This window comes from Pristiophorus japonicus, chromosome 12, assembly GCF_044704955.1.
Source record: "Pristiophorus japonicus isolate sPriJap1 chromosome 12, sPriJap1.hap1, whole genome shotgun sequence".
Classification (NCBI taxonomy): domain Eukaryota; kingdom Metazoa; phylum Chordata; class Chondrichthyes; family Pristiophoridae; genus Pristiophorus; species Pristiophorus japonicus.
This window is the reverse complement of record NC_091988.1, coordinates 117,714,222-117,723,933: the sequence shown is the minus strand read 5'-3', so window position 1 is coordinate 117,723,933 and position 9,712 is coordinate 117,714,222.

Genomic DNA, 9,712 nt, shown 5'->3' with positions numbered 1-9,712 from the left:
ATAGCCCCGATCTATGGAGATGTTTTATAGCCCCGATCTACGGAGAAGTTTTATAGCCCCGACCTGTGGAGATGTTTTATAGCCCCGATCTACTGAGATGTTTTATCGCCCCGATCTGCGGAGATGTTTTATAGCCCCGATCTACGGAGATGTTTTATAGCCCCGATCTACGGAGATGTTTTATAGTCCCGATCTATGGAGATGTTTTATAGCCTCGATCTGTGGAGATGTTTTATAGCCCCGATCTACGGAGAAGTTTTATAGCCCCGACCGATGGAGATGTTTTATAGCCCCGATCTATCGAGATGTTTTATAGCCCCGATCTACGGAGATGTTTTGTAGCCCCGATCTCCGGAGATGTGTTATTGCCCCGATCTATGGAGATGTTTTATAGCCCCGACCTACGGAGATGTTTTATAGCCCCGATCTACGGAGATGTTTTATAGCCCCGACCTACGAGATGTTTTATAGCCCCGATCTACGGAGATGTTTTATAGCCCCGATCTACGGAGATGTTTTATAGCCCCGAGCTATGGAGATGTTTTATAGCCCAGACCTACGGAGATGTTTTATAGCCCCGATCTATGGAGATGTTTTATATCCCCGATCTATGGAGATGTTTTATAGCCCCGATCTATGGAGATGTTTTATAGCCCAGATCTGTGGAGATGTTTTATAGCCCCGATCTACGGAGATGTTTTATAGCCCCGACCTATGGCGATGTTTTATAGCCCCGACCTATGGAGATGTTTTATAGCCCTGATTTATGCAGATGTTTTACAGACCTGACGTACGGAGATGTTTTATAGCCCTGACTAATGGAGATTTTTATAGCCCCGATCTACGGAGATGTTTTATCGCCCCGATCTACGGAGATGTTTTATAGCCCCGATCTACGGAGATGTTTTGTAGCCCCGATCTATGGAGATGTTTTATAGCCCCGATCTACGGAGATGTTTTATAGCCCCGATCTATGGAGATGTTTTATAGCCCCGACCTACGGAGATGTTTTATAGCCCCGATCTACGGAGATGTTTTATAGCCCCGAGCTATGGAGATGTTTTATAGCCCCGACCTACGGAGATGTTTTATAGCCCCGATCTACGGAGATGTTTTATAGCCCCGATCTACGGAGATGTTTTATAGCCCCAATCAACAGAGATGTTTTATTGCCCCGATCGACGGAGATGTTTTATAGCCCCGATCTACGGAGATGTTTTATAGCCCCATAGCTATGGAGATGTTTTATAGCCCAGACCTACGGAGATGTTTTATAGCCCCGATCTATGTAGATGTTTTATATCCCCGATCTATGGAGATGTTTTATAGCCCCGATCTATGGAGATGTTTTATAGCCCCGATCTACGGAGAAGTTTTATAGCCCCGACCGATGGAGATGTTTTATAGCCCCGATCTACGGAGATGTTTTATAGCCCCGATCTACGGAGATGTTTTATATCCCCGATCTACTGAGATGTTTTATAGCCACGATCTACGGAGATGTTTTATAGCCCAGATCTGTGGAGATGTTTTATAGCCCCGATCTACGGAGATGTTTTATAGCCCCGACCTATGGCGATGTTTTATAGCCCCGAGCTATGGAGATGTTTTATAGCCCTGATCTATGCAGATGTTTTATAGACCTGACGTACGGAGATGTTTTATAGCCCCGACCTGTGGAGATGTTTTATAGCCCCGGGCTATGGAGATGTTTTATAGCCCCGACCTACGAGATGTTTTATAGCCCCGATCTACGGAGATGTTTTATAGCCCCGATCTATGGAGATGTTTTATAGCCTCGATCTATGGAGATGTTTTATAGCCCCGATCTACGGAGATGTTTTATAGCCCCGACCTACGGAGATGTTTTATAGCCCCGACCTACGGAGATGTTTTATAGCCCCGACCTATGGAGATGTTTTATAGCTCCGACCTATGGAGATGTTTTATTGCCCCGACCTACGGAGATGTTTTATAGCCCCGATCTACGGAGAAGTTTTATAGCCCCGACCTATGGAGATGTTTTATAGCCCCGATCTACTGAGATGTTTTATCGCCCCGATCTGCGGAGATGTTTTAGAGCCCCGATCTACGGAGATGTTTTATCGCCCCGATCTACGGAGATATTTTATAGCCCCGATCAACGGAGATGTTTTATAGCCCCGAGCTATGGAGATGTTTTATCGCCCCGATCTACGGAGATGTTTTATACCCCCGATCTATGGAGATGTTTTATAGCCCCGACCTACGGAGATGTTTTATTGCCACGATCTACGGAGATGTTTTATAGCCCCGACTTATGGAGATGTTTTATAGCCCCGATCTACGGAGATGTTTTATAGCCCCGATCTACGGTGATGTTTTATAGCCGCGATCTACGCAGATGTTTGATAGCCCCGATCTACGGAGATGTTTTATAGTCCCGATCTACGGAGATGTTTTATTGCCCCGACCTATGGAGATGTTTTATAGCCCTGATCGATGGAGATGTTTTATAGCCCCGACCTACGGAGATGTTTTATAGCCCCGATCTACGGAGATGTTTTATAGCCCCGACCTATGGAGATGTTTTATAGCTCCGATCTACGGAGATGTTTTATAGCCCCGATCTACGGAGATGTTTTATAGCCCCGATCTGTGGAGATGTTTTTTAGCCCCGACCTACGTAGATGTTTTATAGCCCCGATCTACGGAGATGTTTTATTGCCCCGATCTATGGAGTTGTTTTATAGCCCCGACCTACGGAGATGTTTTATAGCCCCGATCTACGGAGATGTTTTATACCCCCGACCTATGGAGATGTTTTATAGCAACGATCTACAGAGATGTTTTATAGCCCCGACCTATGGAGATGTTTTATAGCCCCGATCTACGGAGAAGTTTTATAGCCCCGACCTATGGAGATGTTTTATAGCCCCGATCTACGGAGATGTTTTATAGCCCCGATTTACGGAGATGTTTTATAGCCCCGATCTACGGAGATGTTTTATAGCCCCGATCTACGGAGATGTTTTATAGCCTCGATCTACGGAGATGTTTTATAGCCCCAACCTCTGGAGATGTTTTTTGCCCCGATCTACGGAGATGTTTTATAGCCCCGATCTATGGAGATGTTTTATAGCCCCGACCTACGGAGATGCTTTATAGCCCCGATCTACGGAGATGTTTTATAGCCCCGATCTACGGAGATGTTTTATAGCCCCGATCTACGGAGATGTTTTATAGCCCCGATCTACGGAGATGTTTTATAGCCCCGACCTAGGGAGATGTTTTATAGCCCCGAGCTATGGAGATGTTTTACAGCCCCGACCTACGGAGATGTTTTATAGCCCCGACCTACGGAGATGTTTTATAGCCCGACCTATGGAGATGTTTTATAGCTCCGACCTATGGAGATGTTTTATTGCCCCGACCTACGGAGATGTTTTATAGCCCCGATCTATGGAGATGCTTTATAGCCCCGATCTACGGAGATGTTTTATAGCCCCGATCTACGGAGATGTTTTATAGCCCCGATCTACGGAGAAGTTTTATAGCCCCGACCTATGGAGATGTTTTATAGCCCCGATCTACTGAGATGTTTTATAGCCCCGACCTATGGAGATGCTTTATAGCCCCGATCTACGGAGATGTTTTATAGCCCCGATCTACGGAGATGTTTTATAGCCCCGATCTACGGAGATGTTTTATAGCCCCGATCTACGGAGATGTTTTATAGCCCCGACCTAGGGAGATGTTTTATAGCCCCGAGCTATGGAGATGTTTTACAGCCCCGACCTACGGAGATGTTTTATAGCCCCGACCTACGGAGATGTTTTATAGCCCGACCTATGGAGATGTTTTATAGCTCCGACCTATGGAGATGTTTTATTGCCCCGACCTACGGAGAAGTTTTATAGCCCCGACCGATGGAGATGTTTTATAGCCCCGACCTATGGAGATGTTTTATAGCCCCGATCTACGGAGAAGTTTTATAGCCCCGACCTATGGAGATGTTTTATAGCCCCGATCTACTGAGATGTTTTATCGCCCCGATCTACGGAGATGTTTTATCGCCCCGATCTACGGAGATGTTTTATAGCCCCGATCTGTGGAGATGTTTTATAGCCCAGACCTACGGAGATGTTTTATAGCCCCGATCTATGGAGATGTTTTATATCCCCGATCTATGGAGATGTTTTATAGCCCCGATCTATGGAGATGTTTTATAGCCCCGATCTACGGAGAAGTTTTATAGCCCCGACCGATGGAGATGTTTTATAGCCCCGATCTACGGAGATGTTTTATAGCCCCGATCTACGGAGATGTTTTATATCCCTGATCTACTGAGATGTTTTATAGCCACGATCTACGGAGATGTTTTATAGCCCAGATCTGTGGAGATGTTTTATAGCCCCGATCTACGGAGATGTTTTATAGCCCCGACCTATGGCGATGTTTTATAGCCCCGAGCTATGGAGATGTTTTATAGCCCTGATCTATGCAGATGTTTTATAGACCTGACGTACGGAGATGTTTTATAGCCCCGACCTGTGGAGATGTTTTATAGCCCCGATCTACGGAGATGTTTTATCGCCCCGATCTACGGAGATGTGTTATAGCCCCGATCTACGGAGATGTTTCATAGCCCCGACCTACGGTGATGTTTTATAGCCCCGATCTACGGAGATGTTTTATAGCCCCGGACTATGGAGATGTTTTATAGCCCCGACCTACGAGATGTTTTATAGCCCCGATCTACGGAGATGTTTTATAGCCCCGACCTACGGAGATGTTTTATAGCCCCGATCTACGGAGATGTTTTATAGCTCCGACCTATGGAGATGTTTTATTGCCCCGACCTACGGAGATGTTTTATAGCCCCGATCTACGGAGAAGTTTTATAGCCCCGACCTATGGAGATGTTTTATAGCCCCGATCTACTGAGATGTTTTATCGCCCCGATCTGCGGAGATGTTTTAGAGCCCCGATCTACGGAGATGTTTTATCGCCCCGATCTACGGAGATATTTTATAGCCCCGATCAACGGAGATGTTTTATAGCCCCGAGCTATGGAGATGTTTTATCGCCCCGATCTACGGAGATGTTTTATACCCCCGATCTATGGAGATGTTTTATAGCCCCGACCTACGGAGATGTTTTATTGCCACGATCTACGGAGATGTTTTATAGCCCCAACTTATGGAGATGTTTTATAGCCCCGATCTACGGAGATGTTTTATAGCCCCGATCTACGGTGATGTTTTATAGCCGCGATCTACGCAGATGTTTGATAGCCCCGATCTACGGAGATGTTTTATAGCCCCGATCTACGGTGATGTTTTATAGCCGCGATCTACGCAGATGTTTGATAGCCCCGATCTACGGAGATGTTTTATAGTCCCGATCTACGGAGATGTTTTATTGCCCCGACCTATGGAGATGTTTTATAGCCCTGATCGATGGAGATGTTTTATAGCCCCGACCTACGGAGATGTTTTATAGCCCCGATCTATGGAGATGTTTTATAGCCCCGATCTACGGAGATGTTTTATAGCTCCGATCTACGGAGATGTTTTATAGCCCTGAGCTATGGAGATGTTTTATAGCCCCGACCTACGGAGATGTTTTATAGCCCCGATCTACGGAGATGTTTTATAGCCCCGATCTACGGAGATGTTTTATAGCCCCAATCAACAGAGATGTTTTATAGCCCCGATCGACGGAGATGTTTTATAGCCCCGATCTACGGAGATGTTTTATAGCCCCATAGCTATGGAGATGTTTTATAGCCCAGACCTACGGAGATGTTTTATAGCCCCGATCTATGGAGATGTTTTATATCCCCGATCTATGGAGATGTTTTATAGCCCCGATCTACGGAGATGTTTTATAGCCCCGATCTACAGAGATGTTTTATAGCCCCGATCTACGGAGAAGTTTTATAGCCCCGACCTACGGAGATGTTTTATAGCCCCGATCTACAGAGATGTTTTATAGCCCCGATCTATGTAGATGTTTTATAGCCCAGACCTACGGAGATGTTTTATAGCCCCGATCTATGGAGATGTTTTATAGCCCCGATCTATGGAGATGTTTTATAGCCCCGATCTATGGAGATGTTTTATAGCCCCGATCTACGGAGAAGTTTTATAGCCCCGACCGATGGAGATGTTTTATAGCCCCGATCTACGGAGATGTTTTATAGCCCCGATCTACAGAGATGTTTTATAGCCCCGATCTACTGAGATGTTTTATAGCCACGATCTACGGAGATGTTTTGTAGCCCAGATCTGTGGAGATGTTTTAAAGCCCCGATCTACGGACATGTTTTATAGCCCCGCCCTATGGCGATGTTTTATAGCCCCGACCTATGGAGATGTTTTATAGCCTTGATCTATGCAGATGTTTTATAGACCTGACGTACGGAGATGTTTTATAGCCCCGACCTATGGAGATGTTTTATAGCCCCGATCTATGGAGATGTTTTATCGCCCCGATCTACGGAGATGTTTTATAGCCCCGATCTACGGAGATGTTTTATAGCCCCGATCTACGGAGATGTTTTATAGCCCCGATCTACGGAGATGTTTTATAGCCCCGATCTATGGAGATGTTTTATAGCCCCGACCTACGGAGATGTTTTATAGCCCCGATCTACGGAGATGTTTTATAGCCCCGAGCTATGGAGATGTTTTATAGCCCCGACCTGCGGAGATGTTTTATAGCCCCGATCTACGGAGATGTTTTATAGCCCCGATCTACGGAGATGTTTTATAGCCCCGATCTACAGAGATGTTTTATAGCCCCGATCTACGGAGAAGTTTTATAGCCCCGACCTACGGAGATGTTTTATAGCCCCGATCTACGGAGATGTTTTATCGCCCCGATCTACGGAGATGTTTTATAGCCCCGATCTATCGAGATGTTTTATAGCCCCGATCTACGGAGATGTTTTGTAGCCCCGATCTCCGGAGATGTGTTATTGCCCCGATCTATGGAGATGTTTTATAGCCCCGACCTACGGAGATGTTTTATAGCCCCGATCTACGGAGATGTTTTATAGCCCCGACCTACGAGATGTTTTATAGCCCCGATCTACGGAGATGTTTTATAGCCCCGATCTATGGAGATGTTTTATAGCCTCGATCTGTGGAGATGTTTTATAGCCCCGATCTACGGAGAAGTTTTATAGCCCCGACCGATGGAGATGTTTTATAGCCCCGACCTACGGAGATGTTTTATAGCCCCGATCTACGGAGATGTTGTATAGCCCCGACCTATGGAGATGTTTTATAGCTCCGACCTATGGAGATGTTTTATTGCCCCGACCTACGGAGATGTTTTATAGCCCCGATCTATGGAGATGCTTTATAGCCCCGATCTACGGAGATGTTTTATAGCCCCGATCTACAGAGATGTTTTATAGCCCCGATCTACGGAGAAGTTTTATAGCCCCGACCTATGGAGATGTTTTATAGCCCCGATCTACTGAGATGTTTTATCGCCCCGATCTGCGGAGATGTTTTATAGCCCCGATCTACGGAGATGTTTTATAGCCCCGATCTACGGAGATGTTTTATAGTCCCGATCTATGGAGATGTTTTATAGCCTCGATCTGTGGAGATATTTTATAGCCCCGATCTACGGAGAAGTTTTATAGCCCCGACCGATGGAGATGTTTTATAGCCCCGATCTATCGAGATGTTTTATAGCCCCGATCTACGGAGATGTTTTGTAGCCCCGATCTCCGGAGATGTGTTATTGCCCCGATCTATGGAGATGTTTTATAGCCCCGACCTACGGAGATGTTTTATAGCCCCGATCTACGGAGATGTTTTATAGCCCCGACCTACGAGATGTTTTATAGCCCCGATCTACGGAGATGTTTTATAGCCCCGATCTACGGAGATGTTTTATAGCCCCGAGCTATGGAGATGTTTTATAGCCCAGACCTACGGAGATGTTTTATAGCCCCGATCTATGGAGATGTTTTATATCCCCGATCTATGGAGATGTTTTATAGCCCCGATCTATGGAGATGTTTTATAGCCCAGATCTGTGGAGATGTTTTATAGCCCCGATCTACGGAGATGTTTTATAGCCCCGACCTATGGCGATGTTTTATAGCCCCGACCTATGGAGATGTTTTATAGCCCTGATTTATGCAGATGTTTTACAGACCTGACGTACGGAGATGTTTTATATCCCTGACTAATGGAGATTTTTATAGCCCCGATCTACGGAGATGTTTTATCGCCCCGATCTACGGAGATGTTTTATAGCCCCGATCTACGGAGATGTTTTGTAGCCCCGATCTATGGAGATGTTTTATAGCCCCGATCTACGGAGATGTTTTATAGCCCCGATCTATGGAGATGTTTTATAGCCCCGACCTACGGAGATGTTTTATAGCCCCGATCTACGGAGATGTTTTATAGCCCCGAGCTATGGAGATGTTTTATAGCCCCGACCTACGGAGATGTTTTATAGCCCCGATCTACGGAGATGTTTTATAGCCCCGATCTACGGAGATGTTTTATAGCCCCAATCAACAGAGATGTTTAATTGCCCCGATCGACGGAGATGTTTTATAGCCCCGATCTACGGAGATGTTTTATAGCCCCATAGCTATGGAGATGTTTTATAGCCCAGACCTACGGAGATGTTTTATAGCCCCGATCTATGTAGATGTTTTATATCCCCGATCTATGGAGATGTTTTATAGCCCCGATCTATGGAGATGTTTTATAGCCCCGATCTACGGAGAAGTTTTATAGCCCCGACCGATGGAGATGTTTTATAGCCCCGATCTACGGAGATGTTTTATAGCCCCGATCTACGGAGATGTTTTATATCCCCGATCTACTGAGATGTTTTATAGCCACGATCTACGGAGATGTTTTATAGCCCAGATCTGTGGAGATGTTTTATAGCCCCGATCTACGGAGATGTTTTATAGCCCCGACCTATGGCGATGTTTTATAGCCCCGAGCTATGGAGATGTTTTATAGCCCTGATCTATGCAGATGTTTTATAGACCTGACGTACGGAGATGTTTTATAGCCCCGACCTGTGGAGATGTTTTATAGCCCCGGGCTATGGAGATGTTTTATAGCCCCGACCTACGAGATGTTTTATAGCCCCGATCTACGGAGATGTTTTATAGCCCCGATCTATGGAGATGTTTTATAGCCTCGATCTATGGAGATGTTTTATAGCCCCGATCTACGGAGATGTTTTATAGCCCCGACCTACGGAGATGTTTTATAGCCCCGACCTACGGAGATGTTTTATAGCCCCGACCTATGGAGATGTTTTATAGCTCCGACCTATGGAGATGTTTTATTGCCCCGACCTACGGAGATGTTTTATAGCCCCGATCTACGGAGAAGTTTTATAGCCCCGACCTATGGAGATGTTTTATAGCCCCGATCTACTGAGATGTTTTATCGCCCCGATCTGCGGAGATGTTTTAGAGCCCCGATCTACGGAGATGTTTTATCGCCCCGATCTACGGAGATATTTTATAGCCCCGATCAACGGAGATGTTTTATAGCCCCGAGCTATGGAGATGTTTTATCGCCCCGATCTACGGAGATGTTTTATACCCCCGATCTATGGAGATGTTTTATAGCCCCGACCTACGGAGATGTTTTATTGCCACGATCTACGGAGATGTTTTATAGCCCCGACTTATGGAGATGTTTTATAGCCCCGATCTACGGAGATG